This window comes from Triticum aestivum, chromosome 2D (assembly GCF_018294505.1).
Source record: "Triticum aestivum cultivar Chinese Spring chromosome 2D, IWGSC CS RefSeq v2.1, whole genome shotgun sequence".
Taxonomy (NCBI): Eukaryota; Viridiplantae; Streptophyta; class Magnoliopsida; order Poales; family Poaceae; genus Triticum; species Triticum aestivum.
In genome coordinates, this window is record NC_057799.1 from 205,349,531 (window position 1) to 205,369,540 (window position 20,010).

The window sequence follows — 20,010 nt, forward strand, 5'->3', positions numbered from 1 at the left end:
TCATCATTATTAGAGCATTGTCCCATGTGTGGAAAGGATGATGGAGACTATGATTCCCCCACAAGTCTGGATGAGACTCCGGACGAAAAATAAAAATTTAAAACAATACAGAGGCTAGCCAACTCGCTCCCAGAATGCTCCCTCGATCAGTTCCTTCGCTGGCCGTTAGATGAGGGTTGACCAAGTCTTTTTTCGCGTCTTGCCCATCCGATCATCACTAGAATTCAACCTTGCAGTTTTTACTGAGCGGTGGATCGTGGCGAGGGATGACGTGTGGGCCGGCGCTGTATCCACTTGGATCGAAACGGCTGGGTGTTGCTTCCTCCGGTGCGCGGGCGCGAGGCAGTCGCTCGTGCCGCGCCGCGTGCGCGCAAGAAACCCGCGTCGCTGCGCTGTGTATTCTTCTGTTACCCTCTCGCTGGCTGGTGCTGCAGCTGCAAGTGGGCCTTGCTAACGCATGGCCCCGCGCGTCAGCTTCCTGGTGTCTTTTACCTGTGTGCGTGTTGCCCGTTTCGCCTGCTTACCTCATGATTCGGCCGGCCCGGCGCATGGAGAGTGGGCGAGCGGAGTGGGCGAGCAGTCTCGTCTCGCTCGTCTCGTCGAACGGCAGCACCATGTCGCGTCGTTTTCGGGCTGTACTGCCGCTTTTTTATCCCCAGGTCGTCAATCACCATCTTCTGCACTATCGTTGGTCGCTGCTGCTTGGGTCTCGCGTTCGCTGGTCCCGCGCGTCACTGGGCTTGAGTGCTTGCATGCGTTTGCTTTAACCCATCGCCGATCTGTGCGCGGCTGGGCGGGATGGGTGGTGGCTCTGCTCGGGTTGGTGGTTCGGCTGGATTCGCTCGGGCGTTCGTGTGCTCTGCTGCGTGCTACTGACTGTGGGACAGGCGGTGGGACGAGGCCACTGGTCCGTTGCTCGTTGGTTTATTACTATACGTATACTGGCGCGTGGCCTCGCTGGTGGCCTGTTACTGTTCCCTCCGCGTGGGCGGGGCCAATGGACGTGCGTGCGGTGCAGCGTGGGTACGCGTGACGCCCCGCGTGACCGGCGTGTGCGTCGGCGGTGCGCATTCTGGCGGGTGCCCTCTGTGGGGTCGTTGCAGCCTATGACAGTGGGCTCTGGAACCCCTGGGCCCAGTAGGCAGGCCGCATGTCTTTGCATGTGTGGTGGGTTCCCATGCGCCTCTGTGAGAATTGCCCCTGGCATTGCGGTGGCCGGGGGGGCTTTTCTCTCCGGTTTTCCCCATTCCTCCTTCTATCCCTCATTTCCTCCACGCCGCTTCGTTCGCTCTCTTTCGTCCACGCTTCCAGGCTGTCGCGTCCTCTCCTGTTCGCCTGCCTTCATCCAGTTCGGCCGGCTTACGTTGCGGTTCTCGCCATGGCCGCGCGTTCCTCCATGGGTGGTGTTGGTTGAGGTTCATCTTCTTATCCTTTCCCTGTTCGTTTCTACCGTTCCTTCTCCTGTTTACTGACCTGCTTTGCTTGTCTTTGCTCCATTGGTGCGCAGTTTGCTGCTGATTTTCCCGTTGGCTCTTGCGTGGGAGCGTGCGCCATTACGTTCTTGCTGTCCAGGTTAGTGCTTGTCTCTTCTGCCTCTGTGTGGACATATGCCTTTGAGGTGTTTGTTGAAATGGTTGGGTGCTGCTCGATAGGATGGTTGCCTGCTACCATGTGCTCTGCTTTGCCATTTTCGCGTTCCGTCATTTGTGCATGTGCATGCTTCATGCTGTTCGTCGGCGGCTAATATGGGTATGGTTTGTGTCTTAGGTTGTTTTCAGGTTGGTCGGCTATTCGTCCACGTTCGCTTGTTAGCTGCTCTTCCGGTTGTGCTTCGTCATTCTGGTAAGGTGCTTCTCTTTTGCCTGTTTGTCTCTATTTCTGGATTGTCGAGAGATGCATTGCTTAGTGGTAGCCCGAAAGACTAGGTCCGAGAAGATGTCGTGCTTAGTCCGTTTTGTTTGGCTGCTGCCTCTGCAGTAGCCCTGAAGGTTTATACTTCTTGTGTTTTTACTTTGCTTGAAAAAACACGGTGGTTGAGGTTGATTGATTAAAAGCTGCTATAGATGTAGTGGATGGTGTTTTTTCATGCTAAGTGATGTTGTTTCCTTTGGTTAAAAGAAGAATTGTTCTGGTGCCATTGTGTGGCTCTGCACTTGTTTATTACCTTTGATGGAATATATATGTGCTCTGTGACTTGCTGTGTTCTAATGGTTCTGTCTGCATTTATTTTGTAGGTTGGAAAAGCTGATCTGTTACTGAATCTGTGACCTGCTGCTGCTCCTCAAGGTTTGCTCTCCTTTTCCATTGCATGTCAGCTACCTGTGGGTTCAGATGTATTTACTTGTCTGTGCATGTTATCATGGTTGTTGATGTACTGATAATCTCGCTATTCCGGATCTGCTCCGGGGGTCGTGTTATTTTTTAGTTTTTTTTATATAATTTCGTTGCGTGTGAGCAGGATGTGTACTCTTATTTCAACTGTTATACCCATTTTGGAAGCCGTGGTGGCTCGGTGTTCTTTGCCGGCGCTTTTGTATCTGTGTGAGGTCACAGAGGATGGGTCCGTTCTTGCTGGGGTAGAACTGGAGCTTCCAGGGGATAGTTCTGTTCCGGTTCCGCGACGAGAATTTTTTCGGAGCTCAGCCTGGTGTGGTTTTGTCCATGTTTATGAACAGGCTGCCCTCCAGGCCATAAGTTTTTTGCAGCGTCTGTATGGGTTTGTGGTTCGAGACTATAATTATGACTGTATGATGGCCTATAGGAGCTCCCTTCGTTCTTCCATAACGGTTGCAGTCTCTGCCATTCGGCGTGTTGGTCACTTGAAGAGAGAGCTATTGCGCTTGCGCCGTACGTCTGCGGAGACGGAGATAAATCCAGATGTTGGCCCTGTTCCGGTCCAGTTTGACTGGGGTCTACTGTGCTCTCAGATGCTTTCCTCTCTTCAATTTCTTTAGCTATCTTTTCTGGGCATCCTATTTGGGCCTGCGTGCCTGCTTTGTACTGAATTGGTTCATTCCTCTGATGCAATAAAGTCCTTGGGCTTTCTATATGGCTCTTACAGTGTCTTCTTTCTGCGTTTTGCAAGACTGAAAAGAATAGTCTTCTTCGTCGGATTCAATGCTCTTCCCACGTGCCCAAATAATAAATATGTTACTTGTTTATTGATTCTTCCTCGGTTGGGTCTCTGGTCTTTGGACCGCCCCCTTCTCTTATAGAGGAAAACTAGCATGGGCTTTAGAGGACCCTGTTCCTTTTGGGCTTCTGGTTCTTCATGGGCTTTTGGGAAGGTATTTCTTGGGCCACGAACTTTAGAGAATCTTGTTCGTTTGGGCTTATAGTTTCCCATAGGCTCTTGGGAAGGTGTTTCGTGGACTTGCTCTCTCTCTCTCTCTTGTTTTTTTCCCCGCTCGGATTTGTTTGATGGCCTTTTCCTTCTGCCTATGTATTTTAAAAAAGGCTTACAGTTTACTTTTGGGATGCCTCTCCCTTTCATTTAAAAAAAATAGTTCCATGACCTTTATAGAGCCTTGTCTTTTGAATTCTGTTCCTCGGTCTAGGTGTATGCCTTTTTGCTGTTTAATGCGCCTGATTAGATTGCCTTTGTTTGTGTTACGTTCCTGTTGCAGTGTGTTATGGTTGTTCTGTTCTTCATGTCGTTCCTGTGAGTCATGCCTCAGCGCCGTTCTGTTCGTCGTAAGGCTAGTTCAAGCACCAGTCAACCACCTCCGCGCCGTGTTGTTCGACGAAGGCTGTCTTTCTGTGACTCACCGTTGCCCTACATATCCTCAGGCCTACCTAAAAGAAAATGTACGGGGTGCCCTTTTAAAATAAGTCCTTTTCCTTTATAGGTGTGCCTCCTGCACTCTCTCATTCCTCTTCGTACCTGTGACAGGCCCTTTGTTTTTTTAGATGATGGTTTCTTCCCCATTCTTAGTCCAGAAATTACGTCTCGTAATAGAAAGAGATGCAGGGTGGTTGTTGATATACTTAGGGGGAAGGGGCCTGCCATTGGATCACCCTTAAGTGCTGACTGGGTTGGATTCACGGCTGAGGAGTCTGAGATGCTGAAAGGTATGCTGAGTGCCGATATGCATAGAAACTATTATATGATGCATTGCTGATTTACCATTGTTACTGAGTCAAGATAAATTTGCAGCTGGGTACCGAAAGAGATCTTTCTACGGTGGCCCAGACTACACATGTACCAACTGTGGTGCAGTCTTCTGGTTCGAGGAGAGGGTGAGATCGGAATCCGCTATTATGCTAAGGCGGGTGGTTTACAACAAATGTTGCAAGGGTGGTAAGGTGTATATTACACCTTTTAAAAAGCCAGCCTTGTTTCTCTCTGAGTTGCTGAGATACAATGGTCCCTCGCGTAGCAGAGAGTTTATAAAAAAATTCGTCAGTACAACTGCCTCTTTGCATTTACTTCCATGGGAACTACTGTTGACCGTTGTGTAAATGATGGTAATGGTCCAAATATATACAAAATAAACGGGCAGGTTTGTCACCGAATGTGATCTCTTATGCCTAAGGAAGGAAATACCCCTAAGTATGATGAACTCTATATATATGATACCCAGAATAAGGTGCAAAACAGGATTCAGGCTTTAGAAAAGGGTGAAAAGAATGATGGTGGTTTAGATGAATCTATTGTTGAAGGCTTGATGCATATGCTTGATACACACAATTCTTATGTCAAAATGTTTAGATCAGCTAGAGAAATACTAGCAGCCAATAAGCATGCCGAGATAGCCATTCGTTTAGTTGCCCCTGGAGAATCTGATGGCCCACAGTTTAGCCTTCCTACAACTGATGAGCTAGCATCTTTAATGTTTGGTGGGTTCACGGTGGAGGCTTCTTGTCGTTGTTGGAAATATGCCCTAGAGGCAATAATAAATAGGTTATTATTATATTTCCTTGTTCATGATAATCGTTTATTATCCATGCTAGAATTGTATTGATAGGAAACTCAGATACATGTGTGGATACATAGACAACACCATGTCCCTAGTAAGCCTCTAGTTGACTAGCTCGTTGATCAATAGATGGTTACGGTTTCCTGACCATGGACATTGGATGTCGTTGATAACGGGATCACATCATTAGGAGAATGATGTGATGGACAAGACCCAATCCTAAGCCTAGCATAAGATCGTGTAGTTCGTTTGCTCAGAGCTTTTCTAATGTCAAGTATCATTTCCTTAGACCATGAGATTGTGCAACTCCCGGATACCGTAGGAATGCTTTGGGTGTACCAAACGTCACAACGTAACTGGGTGGCTATAAAGGTGCACTACAGGTATCTCCGAAAGTGTCTGTTGGGTTGGCACGAATCGAGACTGGGATTTGTCACTCCGTGTAAACGGAGAGGTATCTCTGGGCCCCCTCGGTAGGACATCATCATAATGTGCACAATGTGACCAAGGAGTTGATCACGGGATGATGTGAGTTACGGAACGAGTAAAGAGACTTGCCGGTAATGAGATTGAACAAGGTATAGGGATACCGACGATCGAATCTCGGGCAAGTAACATATCGATAGACAAAGGGAATTGAATACGGGATTGATTGAATCCCCGACATCGTGGTTCATCCGATGATATCATCGTGGAACATGTGGGAGCCAACATGGGTATCCAGATCCCGCTGTTGGTTATTGACCGGAGAACGTCTCGGTCATGTCTGCATGGTTCCCGAACCCGTAGGGTCTACACACTTAAGGTTCGATGACGCTAGGGTTATAGGGAAAGCATGTACGTGGTTACCGAATGTTGTTCGGAGTCCCGGATGAGATCCCGGACGTCACGAGGAGTTCCGGAATGGTCCGGAGGTAAAGATTTATATATGGGAAGTCCTGTTTTGGTCACCGGAAAAGTTTCGGGTGATATCGGTAATATACCGGGACCACTAGGAGGGTCCCGGGGGTCCACCAAGTGGGGCCACCAGCCCCAGGACGCTGCGTGGGCCAAGTGTGGGAGGGGACCAGCCGCAGGTGGGCTGGTGCCCCCCCACCAAGGCCCAAGGCGCATGGGAGAGTGGGAGGGGGCAAACCCTAGGTCCAGATGGGCCTTAAGGCCCACCCTAGTGGCCCCCCCTCTCCTCCCCTTGGCCGCCCCCTAGATGGGATCTAGGGCTGGCCGCCAGCCCTTGGGGTGGAAACCCTAGAGGGGGCGCAGCTCCCTCCCCCCTATATATAGTTGAGGTTTGGGGCTGCCCAAGACACGAGAACGTCTCTCTTTCGGCGCAGCCATACCCCTCTCCCTCCTCCTCCTCTCCCGCGGTGCTTGGCGAAGCCCTGCAGGATTGCCACGCTCCTCCATCACCATCATGCCGTTGTGCTGCTGCTGGACGGAGTCTTCCCCAACCTCTCCCTCTCTCCTTGCTGGATCAAGGCGTGGGAGACGTCGCCGGGCTGCACGTGTGTTGAACGCGAAGGCACCGTTCTTCGGTGCTCAGATCGGAATCAACCGCGATCTGAATCGCTACGAGTACGACTCCCTCATCCGCGTACTTGCAACGCTTCCGCATCGCGATCTACAATGGTATGTAGATGCACTCCCCTTCCCCTCGTTGCTAGATTACTCCATAGATTGATCTTGGTGATGCGTAGAAAATTTTGAATTTCTGCTACGTTCCCCAACAGTGGCATCATGAGCTAGGTCTATGCGTAGTTTCTATATACGAGTAGAACACTAAGTAGTTGTGGGCGTCGATGTTGTCAATTCTTCTTGCCGCTACTAGTCTTATCTTGTTTCGGCGGCATTGTGGGATGAAGCGGCCCGGACCGACCTTACACGTACGCTTACGTGAGACAGGTTCCACCGACTGACATGCACTAGTTGCATAAGGTGGCTAGCGGGTGTCTGTCTCTCCCACTTTAGTCGGAACGGATTCGATGAAAAGGGTCCTTATGAAGGGTAAATAGAAATTGGCATATCACGTTGTGGTTCTACGTAGGTAAGAAACGTTCTTGCTAGAAACCTATACAAGCCACATAAAAAACTTGCAACAACAATTAGAGGACGTCTAACTTGTTTTTGCAGCATGTGTTATGTGATGTGATATGGCCGGAAGATGTGATGAATGATATATGTGATGTATGAGATTGATCATATTCTTGTAATAGGAATCACGACTTGCATGTCGATGAGTATGACAACCGGCAGGAGCCATAGGAGTTGTCTTTATTTTTTGTATGACCTGCGTGTCATTGAATAACGCCATGTAAATTACTTTACTTTATTGCTAAGCGCGTTAGCCATAGAAGTAGAAGTAATCGTTGGCGTGACAACTTCATGAAGACACAATGATGGAGATCATGGTGTCATGCCGGTGACAAAGATGATCATGGTGCCCCGAAGATGGAGATCAAAGGAGCAAAATGATATTGGCCATATCATGTCACTATTTGATTGCATGTGATGTTTATCATGTTTTGCATCTTATTTGCTTAGAACGACGGTAGTAAGTAAGATGATCCCTCACTAAAATTTCAAGAGACGTGTTCCCCCTAACTGTGCACCGTTGCGAAGGTTCGTTGTTTCAAAGCACCACGTGATGATCGGGTGTGATAGATTCTAACGTTCGAATACAACGGGTGTTGACGAGCCTAGCATGTACAGACATGGCCTCGGAACACATGCGAAACACTTAGGTTGACTTGACGAGCCTAGCATGTACAGACATGGCCTCGGAACACAAGAGACCGAAAGGTCGAGCATGAGTCGTATAGAAGATACGATCAACATGGAGATGTTCACCGATGATGACTAGTCCGTCTCACGTGATGATCGGACACGGCCTAGTTTTGACTTGGATCATGTATCACTTAGATGACTAGAGGGATGTCTATCTGAGTGGGAGTTCATTAAATAATCAGATGAACTTCTTTATCATGAACATAGTCAAAAAGGTCTTTGCAAATTATGTCATAGCTTGCGCTTTATTTCTACTGTTTAAGATATGTTCCTAGAGAAAATTTAGTTGAAAGTTGGTAGTAGCAATTATGCGGACTGGGTCCATAAACTGAGGATTGTCCTCATTGCTGCACAGAAGGCTTATGTCCTTAATGCACCGCTCGGTGTGCTGAACCTCAGCGTCGTCTGTAGATGTTGCGAAACATCTGACATACACGTTTTGATGACTACGTGATAGTTCAGTGCGTAATGCTAACGGTTTAGAATTGTGGCACCAGAGACGTTTTTGAAACGTCGCAGAACATGTGAGATGTTCCGAAGACTGAAATTGGGATTTCATACTAGTGCCCACGTCAAGAGGTATGAGACCTCTGACAAGTTTCTTAAGCCTGCAAACTAAGGGAGAAAAGCTCAATCGTTGAGCATGTGCTCAGATTGTCTGAGTACTACAATCGCTTGAATCGAGTGGGAGTTAATCTTCCAGATGAGATAGTGATGGTTCTCCATAATCACTGCCACCAAGCTATTAGAGCTTCGTGATGAACTATAAATATCAAGGATAGATGATGATCCTTGAGCAACTCGCGATGTTTGACACCGCGAAAGTAGAAATCAAGAAGGAGCATCAATTGTTGATGGTTAGTAAAACCGCTAGTTTCTAGAAGGGCAAGGGCAAAAGGGATACTTCATGAAGCAACAAATCGTTTGCTGCTCTAGTGAAGAATCCCAAGGTTGAACCCAAACCCGAGACTAAGTGCTTCTGTAATGAGGGGAACGGTCACTGAAGCAGTACTACCCTAGATACTTGGTAGATGAGAAGGCAGGCAAGGTCGACAGAAGTATATTGGATATACATTATATGAATGTGTACTTTACTAGTACTCCTAGCGGCACCAGGGTATTAGATACCGGTTCGGTTGCTAAGTGTTAGTAACTCGAAATAAAAGCTGCGGAATAAACGGAGACTAGCTAAAGGTGAGATGACGATATGTGTTGGAAGTGTTTCCAAGGTTGATGTGATCAAGCATCGCATGCTCCCTCTACCATCGATATTTGGTGTTTGCGTTGAGCATGATTGGATTATGTTTATCGCAATACGGTTATTCATTTAAGGAGAATAATGGTTACTCTGTTTATTTGAATAATATCTTCAATGGTCTTGCACCTAAAATGAATCTCGATCGTAGTGATACACATGTTCATGCCAAAAGTAATGATAGTACCACGTACTTGTGGCACTGCTATTTGAGTCATATTGGGATAAAACGCATGAAGAAGCTCCATGTAGATGGATCTTTGGACTCACTCGTTTTTGAAAAGATTGAGACATGCAAACCATGTCTATTGGTATATATGCATGAAGAAACTCCATGCAGATGGATCGTTTGGACTCACTTGATTTTGAATCACTTGAGACATGCAAATCATACCACATGGGCAAGATGACTGTAAGGCCTCGTTTTCAGTAAGATGGAACAAGAGAGCAACTTATTGGAAGTAATACATTTTGATGTATGCAGTCCAATGAGTGCTGAGGCATGCAGTGGATATCGTTATGTTCTTACTTCACAGATGGTTTGAGTAGATGCTGAGTGTATTTACTTGATGAAACACAAGTCTGAATTATTGAAAGGTTCAAGTAATTTCAGAGTGAAGTTGAAGATCGTCGTGATAAGAGGATAAAATGTCTGTGATATGATCATAGAGATGAGTATCTGAGTTACGAGTTTGGCACACAATTAAGACATTGTGGAAAGTGTTTCACAATTAATACCGCCTGGAACACCATAGTGTGATGGTGTGTCCGAACATCATAACTGCACCCTATTGGATATGGTGCATGCCATGATGTCTCTTATCGAATTACCACTATCGTTTATGGGTTAGGCATTAGAGACAACCGCATTCACTTTAAATAGGGCACCACGCAATTCCGTTGAGACGACACCATTTAGAGAAACCTAAGTTGTCGTTTCTTAAAAGTTTGGGGCTGCGATGCTTATGTGAAAAAGTTTCAGGCTGATAAGCTCGAACCCAAAGCGGATAAATGCATCTTCATAGCAAACCCAAAACAGTTGGGTATACCTCCTATTTCAGATCTGGAAGCAAAAGTAATTGCTTCTAGAAACGAGTCCTTTCTCGAGGAAAAGTTTCTCTCGAAAGAATTGAGTGGGAGGATGGTGGAGACTTGATAAGGTTATTGAACCGTCACTTCAACTAGTGTGTAGCAGGGCACAGGAAGTTGTTCCTGTGGCACCTACACCAATTGAAGTGGAAGCTTATGATGGTGATCATGAAACTTCGGATCAAGTCACTACCAAACCTCGTAGGATGACGAGGATGCGTAATACTTCAGAGTAGTACGTGATCCTGTCTTGGAAGTCATGTTGTTGGACAACGATGAACCTATGAGCTATGGAGAAGCGATGGTGGGCCCATATTCCGACAAATGGTTAGAAGCCATGAAATCCGAGATAAATGGATCTTTGAGAAGAAGACGGACGTGGACGGTAATGTTACCGTCTATGAAGCTCGACTTGTGGCAAAGAGTATTTCCACAAGTTCAAGGAGTTGACTACGATGAGATTTTCTCATCCGTAGCGATGCTTAAGTCCGTCGGAATCATGTTAGCATTAGCTGCATTAATGAAATCTGGCAGATGGATGTCAAAATAAGTTTCCTTACCAGTTTTCGTAAGGAAAGGTTGTATGTGATACAATCAGAAAGGTTTTGTCCTAAGGATGCTAAAAGGTATGCTAGCTCCAGCGATCCTTCCATGGATTAGAGCAAGCATCTCGGAGTCAGAATATACGCTTTGATGGAGTGATCAAAGTTTTTGGGTTTATACAAAGTTTGTTAGAAACTTGTATTTACAATAAAGTGAGTGGGAGCGCTACAACATTTCTGATAAGTATATGTGAATGACATATTGTTGATCCGAAATGATGTAAAATTTCTGGAAAGCATAAAGGGTTGTTTGAAAGGAGTTTTTCAAAGGAAGACCTGGATAAAGCTGCTTACATAATGGGCATCAAGATCTATAGAGATAGATCAAGACGCCCGATGATACTTTCAAAGAACGCACACCTTGACATGATTTTGAAAGAGTTCAAAATAGATCAGCAAAGAAGGAGTTCTTGGCTGTGTTACAAGGTGTGAGTATTGAGTAAGACTCAAGACCTGACCACAGCAGAAGAGAGAGAAAGGACGAAGGTCGTCCCCTATGCTTTAGACGTAGGCTCTACAGTATGCTATGCTGTGTACCGCACATGAAGTGTGCCTTGCCATGAGTTGGTCAAGGGGTACAATAGTGATCCGGGAATGGATCACATGACAGCGGTCGAACTTATCCTTAGTATTAAGTTGACTAAGGAATTTTCTCGATTAAGGAGGTGAAAAGGAGTTCATCGTAAAGGGTTACGTCGATGCGAACTTTGACACTAATCCGGATGACTCTGAGTAGTAAACCGGATTCGTATAGTAGAGAAATTATTTGAAATGGCTCCAAATAGCGCGTGGTAGCATCCACAAGATGACATAGATATTCGTAAAGCACACACGGATCTGAAAGGTTCAGACCCGTTGACTAATAACCTCTCTCACAAGCATAACATGATCAAACCAGAACACATTGAGTGTTAATCACATAGTGATGTGAACTAGATTGTTGACTCTAGTGAACTCTTTTTGTCACTTTCCCATCATCCCTTTCCGCATCGTCCTTCTCTATTGGGGGCTCCCAACACCTCAGCCACACATCTTTTTGGTTCGCTCCCCATTTTATTCTCTAAGGACATGGTGATGTGGACTAGATTATTGACTCTAGTGCAAGTGGGAGACTGTTGGAAATATGCCCTAGAGGCAATAATAAATAGGTTATTATTATATTTCCTTGTTCATGATAATCGTTTATTATCCATGCTAGAATTGTATTGATAGGAAACTCAGATACATGTGTGGATACATAGACAACACGATGTCCCTAGTAAGACTCTAGTTGACTAGCTCGTTGATCAATAGATGGTTACGGTTTCCTGACCATGGACATTGGATGTCGTTGATAACGGGATCACATCATTAGGAGAATGATGTGATGGACAAGACCCAATCCTAAGCCTAGCATAAGACCGTGTAGTTCGTTTGCTCAGATCTTTTCTAATGTCAAGTATCATTTCCTTAGACCATGAGATTGTGCAACTCCCGGATACCGTAGGAATGCTTTGGGTGTACCAAACATCACAACGTAACTGGGTGGCTATAAAGGTGCACTACAGGTATCTCCGAAAGTGTCTGTTGGGTTGGCACGAATCGAGACTGGGATTTGTCACTCCGTGTAAACGGAGAGGTATCTCTGGGCCCACTCAGTAGGACATCATCATAATGTGCACAATGTGACCAAGGAGTTGATCACGGGATGATGTGAGTTATGGAACGAGTAAAGAGACTTGCCGGTAACGAGATTGAACAAGGTATAGGGATACCGACGATCGAATCTCGGGCAAGTAACATATCGATAGACAAAGGGAATTGAATACGAGATTGATTGAATCCCCGACATCGTGGTTCATCCGATGAGATCATCGTGGAACATGTGGGAGCCAACATGGGCATCCAGATCCCGCTGTTGGTTATTGACCGGAGAACGTCTCGGTCATGTCTGCATGGTTCCCGAACCCGTAGGGTCTACACACTTAAGGTTCGATGACGCTAGGGTTATAGGGAAAGTATGTACGTGGTTACCGAATGTTGTTCGGAGTCCCGGATGAGATCCCGGACGTCACGAGGAGTTCCGGAATGGTCCGGAGGTAAAGATTTATATATGGGAAGTCCTGTTTTGGTCACCGGAAAAGTTTCGGGTGATATCGGTAATGTACCAGGACCACCGGGAGGGTCCCGGGGGTCCACCAAGTGGGGCCACCAGCCCCAGGAGGCTGCGTGGGCCAAGTGTGGGAGGGGACCATCCCCAGGTGGGCTGGTGCGCCCCCCCACCAAGGCCCAAGGCGCATGGGAGAGTGGGAGGGGGCAAACCCTAGGTCCAGATGGGCCTTAAGGCCCACCCTAGTGGCGCCCCCCCCTCTCCTCCCCTTGGCCGCCCCCCTAGATGAGATCTAGGGCTGGCCGCCAGCCCTTGGGGTGGAAACCCTAGAGGGGGCACAGCTCCCTCCCCCCTATATATAGTTGAGGTTTGGGGCTGCCCAAGACACGAGAACGTCTCTCTTTCGGCGCAGCCATACCCCTCTCCCTCCTCCCCCTCTCCCGTGGTGCTTGGCGAAGCCCTGCGGGATTGCCATGCTCCTCCATCACCACCATGCCGTTGTGCTGCTGCTGGACGGAGTCTTCCCTAACCTCTCCCTCTCTCCTTGCTAGATCAAGGCGTGGGAGACGTCGCCGGGCTGCACGTGTGTTGAACGCGGAGGCACCGTTCTTCGGTGCTCAGATCGGAATCAACCGCGATCTGAATCACTACGAGTACGACTCCCTCATCCGCGTACTTGCAACGCTTCCGCATCGCGATCTACAATGGTATGTAGATGCACTCCCCTTCCCCTTGTTGGTAGATTACTCCATAGATTGATCTTGGTGATGCGTAGAAAATTTTGAATTTCTGCTATGTTCCCCAACAGTGGCATCATGAGCTAGGTCTATGCGTAGTTTCTATGCACGATTAGAACACTAAGTAGTTGTGGGCGTCGATGTTGTCAATTCTTCTTGCCGCTACTAGTCTTATCTTGTTTCGGCGGCATTGTGGGATGAAGCGGCCCGGACCGACCTTACACGTACGCTTACGTGAGACAGGTTCCACCGACTGACATGCACTAGTTGCATAAGGTGGCTAGCGGGTGTCTGTCTCTCCCACTTTAGTCGGAACAGATTCGATGAAAAGGGTCCTTATGAAGGGTAAATAGAAATTGGCATATCACGTTGTGGTTTTACGTAGGTAAGAAACGTTCTTGCTAGAAACCTATACAAGCCACGTAAAAAACTTGCAACAACAATTAGAGGACGTCTAACTTGTTTTTGCAGCATGTGCTATGTGATGTGATATGGCTAGAAGATGTGATGAATGATATATGTGATGTATGAGATTGATCATATTCTTGTAATAGGAATCACGACTTGCATGTCGATGAGTATGACAACCGGCAGGAGCCATAGGAGTTGTCTTTATTTTTTGTATGACCTGCGTGTCATTGAATAACGCCATGTAAATTACTTTACTTTATTGCTAAGCGCGTTAGCCATAGAAGTAGAAGTAATCGTTGGCGTGACAACTTCATGAAGACACAATGATGGAGATCATGATGATGGAGATCATGGTGTCATGCCGGTGACAAAGATGATCATGGTGCCCCGAAGATGGAGATCAAAGGAGCAAAATGATATTGGCCATATCATGTCACTATTTGATTGCATGTGATGTTTATCATGTTTTGCATCTTATTTGCTTAGAATGACGGTAGTAAGTAAGATGATCCCTCACTAAAATTTCAAGAGACGTGTTCCCCCTAACTGTGCACCGTTGCGAAGGTTCGTTGTTTCGAAGCACCACGTGATGATCGGGTGTGATAGATTCTAACGTTCGAATACAACGGGTGTTGACGAGCCTAGCATGTACAGACATGGCCTCGGAACACATGCGAAACACTTAGGTTGACTTGACGAGCCTAGCATGTACATACATGGCCTCGGAACACAAGAGACCGAAAGGTCGAGCATGAGTCGTATAGAAGATACGATCAACATGGAGATGTTCACCGATGATGACTAGTCCGTCTCACGTGATGATCGGACACGACCTAGTTTTGACTCGGATCATGTATCACTTAGATGACTAGAGGGATGTCTATCTGAGTGGGAGTTGATTAAATAATCAGATGAACTTCTTTATCATGAACATAGTCAAAAAGGTCTTTGCAAATTATGTCATAGCTTGCGCTTTAGTTCTACTATTTAAGATATGTTCCTAGAGAAAATTTAGTTGAAAGTTGGTAGTAGCAATTATGCGGACTGGGTCCGTAAACTGAGGATTGTCCTCATTGCTGCACAGAAGGCTTATGTCCTTAATGCACCGCTCGGTGTGCTGAACCTCAGCGTCGTCTGTAGATGTTGCGAAACATCTGACATACACGTTTTGATGACTACGTGATAGTTCAGTGCGTAATGCTAACGGTTTAGAATTGTGGCACCAGAGATGTTTTTGAAACGTCGCAGAACATGTGAGATGTTCCCAAGACTGAAATTGGGATTTCAGACTAGTGCCCACGTCAAGAGGTATGAGACCTCTGACAAGTTTCTTAAGCCTGCAAACTAAGGGAGAAAAGCTCAATCGTTGAGCATGTGCTCAGATTGTCTGAGTACTACAATCACTTGAATCGAGTGGGAGTTAATCTTCCAGATGAGATAGTGATGGTTCTCCATAATCACTGCCACCAAGCTATTAGAGCTTCGTGATGAACTATAAATATCAAGGATAGATGATGATCCTTGAGCAACTCGCGATGTTTGACACCGCGAAAGAAGAAATCAAGAAGGAGCATCAATTGTTGATGGTTAGTAAAACCACTAGTTTCTAGAAGGGCAAGGGCAGAAGGGATACTTCATGAAACAACAAATCGTTTGCTGCTCTAGTGAAGAATCCCAAGGTTGAACCCAAACCCAAGTGGCCTTAGATAACAGAAGCCCTGTGTTCTGAGCCTGGCTAGATGCCTTCAGATAGGGCGGATCTTCCGGTCAGGGTTTATCACATGAAGCTCAATGACTATATTCATGATATTAACAGTGGGGAGGCCTTTGGTCCTGTCGTAGCGGGTAAAACGTGCTTTGCGATTCCTCTCATCTCTTTTCTTCTGTTCTTTTCCACCTCAGCTCGTGATTGTTTTTTATCCCTTTGCTCACAGTACTGCACACTGTGGAGTTCCAGAAAAGAGGGCTTCCTCATGCCCATATCCTGATCTGGCTTGATAGAAAAAAAGGGAGGTTAGTCCTGCTTTAATTGACTCTTTTATATCGGCTTCCATCCCTGATCCTGTTGCGGATCCTCTTGGATACGTTCTTGTTTCTGAACACATGATGCATGGCCCTTGCGGGGAAGATGGTGTTAAATGTCCTTGCATGAAAGATGGATTGTGTTCAAAAAAAATTCCTAAGTCATTTCAGCTTGAGGCCTCTCTAGATGATAGTGGATTCCCTGTGTATAGTCGCCCAGACAACGACCGTTTTATAGTTAAAAAAAGGTCAGGCTTGATAATAGGCATGTTGTTCCTTATAATCTGCTCATACTAAAAAAATACCAAGCGCATATTAACGTTGAGTGGTGCAATAAAACCCATGTCATCAAGTATCTTTATAAGTATGTTACAAAGGGTCCTGATTTTTCAAAAACTTTGTTTGAAAGCATCAAAAACAAGCATGGTATTGAGATTGATGAGATCATGGAATATAGACAATGCCGTTACATATGTGATAAAGATGGTTGCTGGAGGATATATGGCTTTGATATACACAGTAAGATGCCTTCTGTTGAAAGATTGCCTGTTCATTTATTAAATAAACACATGGTGCGTTTCAATGTTAAAGCAAACCTGAAGTCAGTTGCTGATGATGAGTGGCTACAGAGAACAATGTTAACCGAGTGGTTTGTGGCTAATAGATGCCATGCAAATGCTAGGTCTCTTACTTATTGTGACTTCCCAACCAAATGGACTTGGCTAGCAAGCAAAAAACAATGGATTCCTAAGACCTCGAGTTATAGGATTGGTAGAATTTATTCTGTTCACCCTACAACTGGAGAACTTTTCTATCTTAGAATGCTCTTGATGGTTGTCAAAGGTGCCATGTCTTATACGGATGTTAGAACTTATAATGGGATCATGTATGAAACCTTTAAGGAGGCATGTGCTGCTAGGGGCTTGCTTGGAGATGATCTTGAATGGTATAGTGCGTTTGATGAGGCTTTGACCTGGGGTATGGGAGATCAGCTGCGCAGGCTTTTTGCTACAATCCTTGTTCATTGTGGTGTTAATGATGAAAATGCTTTCTTCGAAAAATATTGGTCACACTTAGCTGAGGATATTAAGTACAATATCAAGCGCTCTTTTCGTGATGATAATCATGTTGTACCTCCTGATGAGCTGAGAGACATCTTGCTTGATAAGTTGACAGTTCTATTTAGTAAAAATGGTTCTAATATTCTAGACCACAAGCTGCCATTAAAGACTACATATGATGATAACTCTGATGACAATGACATGATAACTCATGAACTATCTGTTGATCCTAAAAGTGAACTACTAAAGGCAGAAACCATGTACAACCAATTAAATCCAGATCAACTCCTAGCTTATAAGAATATTATCGACAGAGTTGTGTCTGGAAAACCTGGCTTTTTCTTTGTTCCTGGATATGGTGGAACTGGGAAAAAATTTCTCTGGAGTTCCATAATTGCTTATCTTAGAGGTAAAGAAAGGATTGTTCTCACAGTTGCATCTTCTGGGGTTGCAGCACTTCTTTTGCCTGGAGGTAGGACTGCTCATTCTAGGTTTAAAATACCAATCAGTCTAGATGACAATGGAACATGTGATATAAAAAGATCTAGCAAATTAGCAGAGATGATCGAATCAGCCTCCCTAATAATATGGGATGAGGCTTTAATGACGCATCGTAGATGTTTTGAGGCTTTGGATCGTAGCTTACGTGATATTCTGTCTGCCGACGATCCTTCTATAGCTGACATGCCTTTTGGTGGTAAGGTTATGGTTCTGGGTGGCGATTTGAGACAGATTTTACCAGTCATTGAGGGTGGGACTCGCTCACAGGTTATAAATGCTGCTATAAAAAATTCACCTCTATGGCGTTTTATAGAAGTTCTACAACTTAACGTGAACATGCATTTGGCTGTGCAAACAACAGATCCTGTTTTACAAGCTGAGATAGCTTCTTTTGCTGGTTGGATCTTGAGTATGGGTGATGGTACAACGCCTTGTGTTACTAGACAAGGGGAGTGTGAGCCAAGTTGGGTAACAATTCCTCATGATATGTTGATCCATTCTGAGGATAATAGAATAGGCGCTATTGTTAATGTTGTATATACAAACTTTGCTAAAAATTGTTCTAATCAAAAGTACTTGTTCCAAAGGGCTATCTTAACAACAACAAATGATCTAGCTCAAGAAGTTAATGACCATGTGCTAGCCTTAATGCCTTCTACTGAGAGGGAGTACTTAAGCTATGATTCTATAGGAAATGCTGCTGACTCAATGCGTAATATGGATGTGTTTTATCCTATCGAGTACCTCAATACAATTAAAGTTAACAATTTCCCACAGCACAAGTTTCTATTGAAAAAGGCGTGCCGATTATGCTCCTTAGAAATTTGAGTCAGGCAACTGGTCTTTGTAATGGTACTCGTCTTGTTGTCTCTAAACTTGGTGAGAAAGTCATTGAGGCTATTATCATGACTGGTTCTAATATTGGGGATGTTGTGTACATTCCAAGGATTTGCCTCACTACCAAGGATCCTAAATGGCCATTTACTTTACATCATCGCCAGTTTCCAGTCAGGGTTTGTTATGCCATGGCTATCAATAAGAGCCAGGGACAGACTCTCTCAGCTGTTGGATTATACCTGAAAAGCCCTGTTTTCACTCATGGCCAGCTTTACGTGGCAGTTTCACGTGTGACTTCCAAGAAAAACTTGAAAATACTTATCGAGAACGAAGATGGCACACTTGGATCTCAGACTAGAAACATAGTTTTCTCTGAGATCTTTGAGTCTTTGGAATAGTACTTACGTCGCGCTTTATTTTGCGAGCTGCTTTTGGTCTCACTACTACTTGCTGCCTCTTAGTCTCTATTATTGTATGCTTCCTAATTTGGTGAAGTATTTCGATTGTCTGCTCCCTTTTCAATAAGATTTGAGGCTGTAAATGTTGTTTTATCTATTGCTGCTCATTACCTAAGATAGCATCTACTGTTCTTTTCTGTGCATCTATGTACGTGTTAAAGGTATTTTGGTAGTTCGCTTAGTATGTCTGTTCACTAGACTTTGATTAGGTATGCTATCATATTGCAAAACCTAATATGCTGCTTCTTTGTGTATTTTTACCTTCCTAAGCAAAAGTGTCTTTGTGTTTCCAGATGGCGCATCAGATGCTCTCTGAGATACACAACCACAGTAGGAAGTGGGTTGTCTCTGTCCTTGTCTCGCGCCTGTGGTTTTATCGTGGGGGGACTGGCAATGGGCCTCTCCAGCACATGGACTTAGTTGTTCTTGATAGCCAGGTTTGTCTTTACATAGCTAGCTCAACGCCAACTGTCCATATTTAGCCTAGGATACCTTTCTGATTGCTGTTTTTGTTGGCAAGGCAACCATATGTATGTGCAGATACCTCCTCAGCGAGCAGAAGAACTGAAGGATGAGCTGCAGGAAGGAAAGGTCTACATGATGAGCAGCTTCAACTGCGTTGAAGCAAAGACAACTTATAGACCTGTTGAGAGTCGCTTCATGATTCAGTTCACCAGGTTTAGCAATGTTGTTTTACGCCCGGGCTTGGAAGCAGATTACCCGTTCTGCACCTACAATTTGATCCCATTTCAGGACATCCCCAGGCCATATGGGCCACCGCCTTGTTTCCTTGGTAAGTTGTGTCACTGCACGCCTAAGTACATTAAAAACCACTTGTCAAATATCTGGAGTCTGATGCTCTTGCAAATTCTATGGTTTTGAAGATGTCATTGGAAGAATAACTGCTGTTTCTGATGTGGTCACTATCCAATCAATGCATCAACCAGAGCCATCAAACACAAGGACAATAATCCTCACTGACTTACAGTAAGTGTCATTTGCTTATTATTATGCATGCACCATTGTAGGCCACCTACTCGTTCGTTTGTTTACTGATTTGTTCGTCAAATGAAACCTATGGGGGCAAGGAACTAAGGCTGGTCCTCTGGGGTGATCGAGCGATTGAATTTGAAGAAGAAGCAGTGCAGGCAAGAGACGAAAAGGAAGCTATGATTGCAATTTTTGTAGGAACACTACCTAAAATAAATCAAGGTGGTCAACCTATTGCATCTTGTACATCTATGCATT